Source organism: Sinocyclocheilus grahami, unplaced genomic scaffold, assembly GCF_001515645.1.
Source record: "Sinocyclocheilus grahami isolate Dianchi unplaced genomic scaffold, SAMN03320097.WGS_v1.1 scaffold1325.1, whole genome shotgun sequence".
In the NCBI taxonomy this organism is placed as follows: Eukaryota; Metazoa; Chordata; class Actinopteri; order Cypriniformes; family Cyprinidae; genus Sinocyclocheilus; species Sinocyclocheilus grahami.
Window position 1 is genome coordinate 139,965 of NW_015506504.1, and position 12,379 is coordinate 152,343.

Below are 12,379 nucleotides of genomic sequence, written 5' to 3' on the forward strand. Positions count from 1 at the left end.
CGTCAGAAATCTCCAAGAATAGGACACATGTAAGTCAGTTTCATGAACTTATTTGTAATTTTTTCACCCTTGCTTGACTTTAAATATACATTTAAAGTATTTATAGTACTTTATAAGTAAATTATTACATCTTAGTTAGTTTTTTTTACTTTTTTGTTTTATTTGATCTTTTAGGTACCTTACCAATGCAGAATATGTGTAGATCTTTTCTTCTTGTGAAATATTCCTTTCCTTACGAATCTGGAAGGAAATGACTAAGTTACTTACAAGTGTAAGATATCTCAGAAGTTCTAATGATCAGCAGTCATTTCTGTTTATAAATGTTTTTAGAATTGGAGGTTTTCCTTTTGATCTGATCTGTTTTTTCCGTCTATGTTTGCAGTCATGGTACCAGTTCCTCAAACACAAATTCAAAGCGGAGCTGCACCTCTGGTTCCCGATGAGCAAGGAGAATGATGCTGTCTCAAGAAACTCCAGGATCCTGACCCAGATCTATGTTAGGGGTAAGTGTATTCCTATACATTAACACAGAGCTTCTCTAACGTGTCCTGAAGCCCCACTCTTTCACTCCAAGAACAATAACTAATGCCAACTATTTTAGCATCCACAAAATGGATGATAACATTCTGTTTATTCTAAGTGGTTGCTGCAGTTAAATAATATGCTGCTTTAAATGCTTGACCTCTTTATTGTTTTTATTGTTCAGTAATAGAGAAATCAGTCATAGTTGTGGCAATTAAAATTGGATGGTTATAGATATTTTTCCTGGTGTGAATGGGTCTTTACAGAATATCTTTGTTATATATCAATGTGGTCACCAAAAAAGTAAGGTCAAATCAGGAGAATTGTCTGTGCATTTGACTAAACTTTTTTTTTTGCTTCAATAGGCCCTTTTCACCGTGACGTCAGCTAACTTCCGCTTTCCCGCAAAGCAGTGTATTTGTACTTCCGTTATACCTTTACACCAGAGACTTCTCGGGAAAATGTAGGAAAAACTTGAAATATGAAAGACATTGTTTAAGAGTTAAGACTAATAATGTTAATGTACTGACAGTCCGGTTCTTTTGTGACCGTTTTTCTGCATCTGCTTTAGATGGGTGGCATGCTTGCCGCAACGGCTTGCTTTCAGATTTGTATGACAACGATTGTGTTCACACAAAATACTTACTTGAAACCTTTTCACTTGTTATTTCGGTTTATGTCATTCCTTGGATAATTTGTGAGTCACTGTGTAAATTAAACCCCCCCTATATTTGAGCAATAAAAAAACAAACAACGTGATTTTGTTTTTATTTACTATGGGGAAATTATATGGACACAAGTAGGGATGCACCGATATGAAAATTTTGGCCGATACCGATAACCGATTATTCTTTATTTTTGAAAGCCGATAACCGATATGTTGGCCGATAAATCTATATCCAAATTGTTATATACTTTTTGAGAGCCTGATTACAAAAAAGGTCTCATCATTAAAAGCCACATCCCAAACACTTCAACATAAGCAGCCTAGTTTGAACGGTGTACGTTTTAAAAATATTTTTACTCTCCTATTACCAAATTTAGTCATAAAAAAGTCTTACAAATAAATAAAATAATGCATAAATAATGCATTTATGTCATTCCTTGGATAATTTGTGAGTCACTGTGTAAATTAAACCCCCCCTATAGTTGAGCAATAAAAAAACTAACAACGTGATTTTGTTTTTATTTACTATGGGGAAATTATATGGACACAAGTCATATTTTTTATATGAAATCGTTTTACTACATGGCAAGTTTCACATCCATAAAGGCAAGTGGTCTGAAAAGAAACTCATTATCCAGTTCAAGAATTTGGCTTAGTATTGAAACAATACAAAAAGGACAGCCAGTTCTACAGAACTTTGGACTTCTAATTACTTAAATTTCTCCATTCAATTTCGTTTTAACTACATGCATACATGTTTTTACTTTTTGAATTATTATTGATTAATATGATCGATCGTATTTTATTTTCATTATAGGCTAGCCTATATGCAATGTGATCTTTAAAAAACAGCTGACCTGCATTTTATATTTATTTACACAAATGCTGGCATTTGTTTTTAACTGTAAAAGCTTTTTATATAAACTTAATATATTTAATATTTATTTCAGATTTACATTAATAAAACGGAAAATTATAGACCCCATTTTATTGATATTTATATAGTACAAGCTTATGTTAAATTGTACAAGCGCTCTATTAAGCAGGACATAAATTACTGAATGAAAAGGCTTTCTGTTACCACGTGTAAATGTCTAAAACGTTTGTTTATTTGAGAAATATATCTAACCAACTTCATCTAACTGCAATAAAGACAACAAACAGTGTACCCTTGGGGAGGGTGGAACTGAGGGAAAGAGTTAAAAGAGGGCTTAATAAAAGAATGGCAGAGAGGATGGGAAAAGGAAATCAAGGGTAGACATTATTTTTCTATTCAACCTAAAGTTAAGAAAATATGTTTTTGTGCTTGTCCATCTCGTAGGGACTCCGTTAAACTGTGTAGATTGAGGTTGGGGCACTGTGGGTTAAATTACTTTTTGTATATTGTAGGGAAGCATATTTCTGGATTATGTGAATGTGGGAATATGGAAACAGTAGGGCACAGCAAACAGTGCGCGAGAGTCGCGGGAATCAGTGACTGCAGTGATCTGTTTTCAACTTCTCCCTCGACTTCAAGCGGCAAATCTCGCCGATCGGTATTCGGTAAGTGCGTTTGAGATGCCAGACGCCTCTACCTGAGAGGACGAGAATAGACAGCAGCAGTCATCCTCTAATCGTATTTGTGGCAGTTGTACAAGCGTTTGGGTGAACTCCATGCTGGTAGCGATAGCGCTTTTTCCAGGCATGAGACATTTGCAGACACATCCAGCAGCTCGTTTTGATCTTCAGTTCCTCTTTCTGCAGTATTGCCAGCGCGCAGGCTTTGTTCCCCTGGCATTTCATCATGGCTTTCTGTACTTCAGGATTTACCTGACCTTTGCTTGTGTCTCCGTTCCTCATCCAGGCCAGTTCCTCTTCAGTAGCCTGTTCGACCTCAGGTGACACAGGTGACAAGAAAGGTGTCATCGTCGTTGCTGTCCATGGTCTGGCTGCCTTGACTACCATGTCTATTGTCTCATACCAGTCAGTCCCAGTCAAGTCCAGGGCACAGTAATACTTCAACATTAAAAATATAAAATTAAATATATTCAACTTAAAGGACAAGTTCACTTCCAGAATGAATATTTCCTGATAATGTACTCACCCCATGTAATCCAAGATGTTCATGTCTTTCTTTACTCAGTCAAATTTGTTCGGTCGCGCATGCGCAACATCCTATAGGTTCTGTACTGGAATTAGTCAAGTAGTTCACCTGGGCTGCGTTCAGCCACGACAAAAACGGTGCTAAACGTTTTTTAAACAGAAACGGTGGTGCGTTGAACACACTGTTCTGATGATGCAAGAGTTGCAACTATGGCAGCTGAGAAGGCCATTCTTTGTGTTCTTTTTGAAGAATTTTTCGGAGCCTGATTAAATCGGTATAAATACGTGTTTAATACTGCAAAATATCCAAGATGTTCATGTCTTTCTTTACTCAGTCAAATTTGTTCGGTCGCGCATGCGCAACATCCTATAGGTTCTGTACTGGAATTAGTCAAGTAGTTCACCTGGGCTGCGTTCAGCCACGACAAAAACGGTGCTAAACGTTTTTTAAACAGAAACGGTGGTGCGTTGAACACACTGTTCTGATGATGCAAGAGTTGCAACTATGGCAGCTGAGAAGGCCATTCTTTGTGTTCTTTTTGAAGAATTTTTCGGAGCCTGATTAAATCGGTATAAATACGTGTTTAATACTGCAAAATACGTTCGATGGTACAGTCACTGCCCCTGCCCTCCAGAATAAAAGAGAACATCCCAATCAAATGAAGGGATTTGTGGAAACTGTGGTTCCTAATTATTGTGATCCAACATTTGCCTCGCATTTCAGGATGAAAAGACAAACATTTCAGGTGAAGGATAACCCACTTCTTACCTCCATTATTTCTGATCACTGTTGTTGTGCTATGATATTGTAATATTTACCATTATATAATCAGAGCAGTATAGAAAAGTTTATGAAAGTGTCACTCCATAATACAATAGCAAAATATATAAATATGTATAGTATTTTTTTATGTTACATTAATCAGTGTCTAGCACACCTTCCTAAGGAAAGGATATGGACCAGAAGACATTGCAATTACTAAATTATATTTAGACAGACTTAAAGAAGTTTCAGATCTATACGTGTGCCCTTATTATTTCAGTTATTTTGCCTTTAATGTAAATAAACATGTGCAAACAATATTCTTGCTCTTGTGAATTTATTTGGATGTTAAGTACATTGTGCCAGCTGTCTCTTTAAAATAATGTGTGCTCTTATCATTCTGTGGACAAAATCCTGTGAACTTCGCCCTGATCGGGAACTGAACAGAGGCGCTACAGTGATCTGTCATGACACATTAAAAAGCCACAAAATGGTATTGTTTGAATTTCTTTAAAAATGACAAAATCTGCCTGTCATGGATACATAAAAATGACAATAAAACCACCAGTTGGTGGCAGCAAGTCCCTGTGTTAAAGGGACAGTTCACCCAAAAATAAAAAATTTATGTTTATCTGATTAACCCCAGGGCATCCAAGATGTAGGTGACTTTGTTTCTTCAGTAGAACACAAAGATTTTTAACTCCAACCGTTGCAGTCTGTCAGTCTTATAATGCATGGCAATGGTCACAAAATATATGAGAGTAAAAAAAACATGCACAGACAAATCCAAATTAAACCCTGCGGCTCGTGACGACCCATTGATGTCCTAAGACACGAAACAATCGGTTTGTGCGAGAAACCGAACAGTATTTATATAATTTTTTTACCTCTAATACACCACTATATCCAACTGACTTGAGTGCGCGCACGGCATCCGGTGTGTGAGGTGTGTACGCGCTCTGGCATAGTTTACGCAAGCTCCAGAAGTGATCTCTCGCTCGTATACGTCACTCATTGTTTACACAGTGCACAAACATTGTAGGTACGACGGCTAATCAAAATGGTACTTACTTGCGCTTATCCGGATTGTTCAAACCGACTTAAAACTAAAAGATTACGTTCTCTCGCGCGAACTCATTCGGGAGTGGTGACTTTCCACGTATTCCCAACTTCTGAGCCTGCTCGCCGGAAGTTATGGTTGATTGTTCTTCGGCTGGATATCAACACACACATTAACGTACTAAAGTTGTTGAGGGTCTACAGCGATCATTTTTCCCCTGATGATTTTACATACCCAGGAGAGGATCACATACGACTTAAACCATCAGCTGTACCTATGGTTTTTCCACATCCAACTAAGATATGTGAACAAGATCTTTGTATGTGTCCTTTTTATTTGTAAAGTTGCCCTCACGAAAAGTAACAAATAAAATGAAGTTTTGATTTAATAAAACCATGTTTTTTAGTGGTTTACTTCCATTTGTATAACAACTGTTGTACTACAGGCACCATGTTTAAACTATGGTTAACCATGGTTTTACTACAGAGACACAGAGATTTGTTGTAAAACCATTCTGAAACTGTTTACTTTTCATAAGGGTGAAGTAAAATAAAAATAGTAATAATAATAATACACAGTGTGTATTCAAGTTAGTATAGCTTCAAATAGTATTGACAAGCAATACTGTATATTCTTAGGAAAGCCTACAGGAACCAGATCAGCCTGCAGAACACGAGTCAGACTAAAATATGTTCCACAATCAACACCTCAGAAGCCAATGAAAACTGGTGTTGAAAAAACCACTGGACATGAGGACAAATTACACAAGCATATGATGTTACTACTAACAAGTCCACATTCATCGGAAAAACATTCATATCCTTCCACATCCGGGACATATTATGCTCTTCCAGCTGTAAGGTGCCAGCAGTTTGTAAGTATGAGAGTGTTTCTAAATTTTACATGCAAGCTGGAAAATGGCTAAATGTGCTGTTGGTATAAACAACTCTAAACTGAATACAGCTATTTGTAATGTACATTTTTTGTGATTATTTTTACATCTTTACACAAATATTTAAAACACCTTCCTTTTCTCTTGTAGGATGAACCAGCTGCCAGTGAAAGCGAGCCTGATGACCTAAATATCAGCATGCTTTCATTAGATCCACCATCTGAAAAGAAGAATGTTAGTTTTGTTCCACCTAGTTCCACATCTGCCTCCAGTACAACCACTACGACAGAGGAAGAGGAGGAACAGCCATGGCAAGAACATAAATGGATTGTTAATGAGTCGGCACTGATGAAACAATTTAGTAGATGTCAAGACTGTGGTGCACTAATCACAGAAAAAAATTTAAACTTCAGGGAGCCTAATCAGTGTTCTTTGGGAATGTGAACAAGGACATAAGGGGCAGTGGAATTCATGTACGGATGTGTGTGGAATTCCATCAAACAACCTTCTAGTGTCAGCAGGTACTGTGTTTATGTGGTCCACGTATGCAGACATCTCTGAATGGGCTGCTGTGCTTAATCTTTAAGTACCACACAAAACAACTTTTTATGCAATACAGTCTTCTTGCCTCATACCTGCAATTGATGAGGCTTTCAAAGAACAACAGACTGCCTTACTGGAACATTTGAAGGCAGGAAGCACAGAAAAAAAGGAAATGCATTTATCTTGAGATGGAAGATCAGACAGGTAATTCTATATGTAAATGGTGATCTTTTTATGTGATATGTTCTCTTTAAAGTAACAAACGTTGAAATCTGGGTTTCTGTTATATCTCAACGCAGTCCTGGATATTCGGCAAAGTACACCACATACAGCTTGATGGATGACAATACTGTCACTACGGTGCTGTAAAGTATCCACGTGCAAAGGCAGTCAGTTAGAATCAGTCTCTTTATTGAAGACACAAAACAAGGCAGTCTGTCGTATGATGACACAGAACTGGATGAAACACAAATCGACCGAGAATGGTCTGGTTCTGAGGACTCCCGTCTTGGAGAGAGCTTGTGGGGCTGGGCTCACTGGAAGCAGCCACCGGACAGAGAGAACACTAAGACGAGCACAGCACACTAAGCAAGACAAGACATGGTAAGAACTCTGGTAGTATCGACATGAAGGGCCAAACAATACCGTATGCATGACACACAATAATCCGATAGAGAACAGTGAGCCTAACCTCTAGAAATAGAGTGACTAATAGATCAGAGTGGAAACAGGTGTCCTCGCAAAGCAGCCCACACGCTGATTGTGATGACAAACAGGTGGAAATGAGAGTTAGAATGAGCATGGGTGTGCCTGAGTGTGTGTGTGTGTGTGCATATGTATGAGTGTGTATGTGTGTGTGAGAGAGAAACAGAAGCAAACCCAGCTCATGACAAATACAGACAAAGTGGGTCACTTTGAGCTGGTGCAAGTAAGTGTTCATGACAATAGTGATATATGATTGGGGTAATGCAATTTTAATGTAATATTTTTTATTATGTTTTATTTAGAATAATGAACTACAAATTACCTGTGTGTATACGGACAACAGGTTATGGGTCATATTCACAAAACTGTTGTTTTTCTCCAAGATTTACAAACCATGTAATACTGTCTCTCATTTGCAATTGCCATTTCTTTTTATTATAGGTTACAGAATCATCAAGCTCTGTAGGAGTCGACTGGTTTCAGGAGAGCACTCAGCATAATCCTAGATGACGATATTGGAGTAAGTGTGGTGACAACTGATAGATCCCCATCCACTTGCAAGATAATGCGACTACACAAACATTCATCACGAGTTTTATGTATGGCATGTGGCAAAATTTATGCTTTTTTAAATCAATGCCTAGTGCAGTAACTTGTGTATTCTTTTCAACTTCTGTTTTGTTATTTATAAGCACAGCAGTAAACTATTCACCAAAAAATAAATAAATTGCCATTCTTCTAATTGAAGTGCCTCTTCACAGGGTAAACACTAAATAACAAAGGTACAGAAGGGTTGTAAATAAAGTAGCTCTGTATGCTTTAGAATCTCTCTAGTAGTAATATGATGTCACACCCCCTTGTGTCTGTTTTCAAGTCAGACACAGCTGATGACTGTGATGTTGAACTACTTTTGGATGCAGATGAACATTTTCTTTTTCTTGTAGGAATGATCAAGAAATTGGCTTCGGTATCCAGATACAAAGACAACAGACCACTTCAGCCATGGATTAAGAGCATTAGCAATCATCTGTGGTTTTCATGTTCATCTTGTGGAGGTGACCCGGATGTAAGTCACGTGACTGTGTTTCTGTAACTGGTTTTTATCAAATAAACTGTAACAGACAGCTAAATATTTACTTCAAATTTATCAGGAGCTGATCAAAAGGTCACTTCTGCACCACATTTGTGGGGTTCATTCCAGGACAGAAGATGTCTGCATAGCGAGCTTACCTCTGATGAGCAGAGAAAAAAGAAATGGCTTGATAAAAAGTCCAGGGCATTCATTACATTAGAGAACCTTGTCTTAGACAGAGAACCTTAGACAGATGGCACTTTTCAAGCATACTGGTCAGTTTACATATGTATAATGTATGTTCATGTACAGAGAAAGAACATTTCTGAACACTGTATTGGGTATTATTTTAGTTTTTATCAGGTAAGCTTGAAGTGTTCCATTCACTGCTCCTGAAGTACTGCCCAAAAAGAATACACTTCCATTACACATCAATGCTTGCACGTACCCAGGTGGCAGTGCTTGACCACAATGAGAATGTTCACAGACAGCAGGCCAGAACCAACACTGGTAAGTTTGCTATACAATACATCACTGATTGTAATTTAATATTTCAGTACAAATATAAAAAATTTTATTTATTTTTTGGTAGATACGCCACGGTTCAGTGTAGTGTTCCCCAAGCACTCTAAACAGTGGGTGGCCAGAAAACTGTACGAGTCCCCAACTCAAAATTTCAGAGATGATCTTGTACGTTGAGTATTTGAGAGGCGCATGGACAGCACTATTATTTACAAGGACTCTTCTTCACCTTTGGTAATATAATCTGTCCCAAAAAACATATTGCAGCAGACCAAACCATCTAAGGAAGACACAGTCGCAAAGCATTTGTCACAATTCTCAAAGTAGTTTTTTACAGACCAACAACAGTGTAGGTTAACTTTACGAAGTGACGCTAATAAGTTCCACATTGCATGGTGGTTTTCTTTAGGAGTGTGTGTGTGTATGTTTGACATTGCCTGTTACAGTAGTATCCAAAAGTCAATATATCTGTTAAATAACTAAATGAGGAGTATTTAACAAAAAGCTTATAGGAAAAATTCAGTAATTGAGATATTTAAATTATAATTGATCTATTAAACATTGTTTTGCATTTGGTTCCTTATTTACTTATAATAGGTTTTAAGTTGTTTATAACTACATTTTTTTCAGTGATTTGATAACTTTTCATTTGTGAATCTATGGATAAAGAAAATTAAACTGGTAAAATACTTGCTTTCATGTAATGGCATTACTCTTTATTCTAATTGTCTGTCTATCTCTATATAATGAAACCATTATAAGTACAGACTGTTTAGTATTGCACATAGAAATTAACATGTATTGACAATTTTGTTTTATTTTAGGAATTCAAAGACAACTGAAATGTACATTATAATGATACCAGCCAAAAATTTCACAAAGTCATTGATTGCTCATAAATCGATAATAAATGGTAATGCCTATAAAATAAGAAAAAGGCTTACATTACAAGTAATAAATATTGAAAATATATAGAACATAGTTACAAATTATAAGAGTTCAATTTAAATTTGTACAACATTGCAAATGCATTGTCTGCTTCTGTGAAGCCCACATAACATCCAGAGGGGGATGGGTATGTCTCGCGGATGGCTTTCACCACACAAGAGGGTAAAACTTTTCTATTTCTTCTGCCCAGATATTCCCCCTTCAGCATCTACTCCAAAACCACATGATACGCCACCAACCTGCACTGACTGAAATATAAGGCAAACACTATAATAAACTCATATGTTCATATGCACCCCTATAATCGTTGCAATAACATTACAAATACAAAACATTACTCACTCTATTGACAGCGTGCCATTGGGTCCCTCTGGCCTTGGACGTCGCCTCCAGTTTATACGTGGCAAGCTAAACACAACGTGCAAAACACTGTGGCTCAACAGCTGAGAAAAGTCTGGATCTTCAGTCAGGCAGGTGTGACGGGACACCCTCGGCAATGTCCTCCTCGGCGTCTTGTAGTTGTGGCATTGCTATGTTACATTTGTGACAACAGATGCTCTCCACTTATGTTGGCATCTCACAACACTTACTACAAGAACACCACTACTTTTAAAGAGATCTCTGTCTCTCCGAGGCTTGAAGACATGCTGCTGCAGCAGATGCTTCCTCCATCTCTCTGAGTTCTTGATCTGAGTATTCTGGTTCAAATAAATACGGTTGGGCAAAAAAATCCACGTGGTCTGTTGATATATCAAAATCGTCTTCCATTGTGATTACCTGTACATCTAAATATCTTTAGATCTTCACAGTGGCAGGGAACACCGCAATGACTGTGCAAACAATAAGTGACGTACTCTGATCATGAGAAGTCACTTACTACAAGAACACCACTACTTTTAGAACCACCACTGCTAATACACCACTATGTCCAACTGCCTTGAGCGCGTGCACGGCATCCGGTGCGTGAGGTTTGTACGCGCTCAAGGCAGTTGGACATAGTGGTGTATTAGCAGTGGTGGTTCTACATTGAATTACACCCTGGGCGAGACCCACTTCTCATGATCAGAGATGTTGGTTTATGAAATACAATTTGAAAAGTAGTCCAATTTAAATTATAATTACACAGATTTGAAAATTCCGTTGGCTAATTACAGGGTCTAACGTTAACCCAACTGATGGAAATAAATAATAACTGAACTTGTAACAGTTTTGTTGCAAAGCACAATATTATGGTGAAATTAGATCTCATGTTTGTTGAGTTAAAACCAAATTATTGTTGTATAAGCATAGCAAGCATAATTTCCCATCACCCCAACACTGTCATTCACGACCAGAAGTCAAGACTAAACCAATTCACCTTCATGACCACATAATCGTTTTATATTACCTATTTTTATTAGTCATTTCACACAATTCAGAAAAACAAAAATGTGCAGGAACTTTATGCCTGTATTTATAATATTATGAATGAAATGTGCGTTATTTGGAAGAAAGTTGAGGTGTGACTGACTTTAGCCCACTAATTCCATTAGAGTATATTAGTAAAACACTAATTCCACTAATCCCCCCCCCCTCCCCCGTCCGTTCCATTTGGGAGAGACCTAAAGGTGAACTGTCCCCGTGCTGCGCGCCACTCCCCTTTCCCCTTCTCACACAGCTTCTGTGCACGGCACCTTCTCAGCAAGCAGGGGCGCCAATTCCCCACACAGTGAAATGATAGATAATAGAAAACTGCTTCACGGCGGCGCAGAGGATTTTTTTTTTTTTTTTTTTTACTTCTCGTGCCGCCCCCCATGTATCATAATTTGGATTTGTCTGTGCATGTTTTTTTTTACACTCATAGATTTTGTTACCATTGCCATGCATTATATGACTGACAGACTGCAACGGTCAGAGTTAAAAATCATAATTTGTGTTCTACTGAAGAGTCACCTACATCTTGAATGCCCTGGAGGTAAGCAGATAAACATAAAATTTTCATTTTTTGGGTGAACTATCCCTTTAATAAATGATTTATCGAATCATTCAAATCAAACAATTTGTTCAAAACGGCTGATTCAATTAGAAATGAAACAAGTGAGTCCATCTAAATGGACCATTGAATCACTGGCTCACTCTATTCTATTCTATTTCGATTCTATTTATTTTATTTCGATTGATTTAGGCAGCTCAGTGGTTTTAGTTTTACTAGATTTAAGCGCAGCATTTGATACCATTGATCACAATCTTCTTGTCTGTCCTCTAGAAAAGATAGTGGTAATCCGGGGTATGGCACTTGAGTGGTTCATATTCTTTCTCTCTAACAGGACGTTTTAAGTCCATTTTGGTCAACATTACTCTAAAACGGCCCCATTGTCTAGTGGAGTTCCACAAGGATCCATTCTCAGCCCAGTCTTGTTTTCATTATATATCTTATCCTTAGGTTCTATATTTCATAAGCATGGAGTATCTTTTCAATGTTACGCAGATGACACTCAGGTATTTAAGTGCCTTTGCAGAAACAGGATAAAAGCTCTTTTGAGTCACTTTTGAGTTGTTAACATGAAGTTAAATCTTGGATGTCACAAAAGTATCTGAATTTGAATGAAAGCAAAACTGAAATA

At 37.5% G+C, this 12,379-nt stretch overlaps 1 long non-coding RNA gene across 1 annotated transcript; it reads left to right on the plus strand.

The window, feature by feature from the left end:
• Positions 1–7,674: 7,674 nt before the first annotated feature.
• LOC107569242 (uncharacterized) lies at positions 7,675–8,438 on the plus strand. Its single transcript, XR_001606878.1, has 3 exons — positions 7,675–7,754; positions 8,179–8,300; positions 8,386–8,438. It is a non-coding gene; the product is annotated as an uncharacterized lncRNA (long non-coding RNA).
• The last annotated feature ends 3,941 nt before the right edge of the window (positions 8,439–12,379 follow it).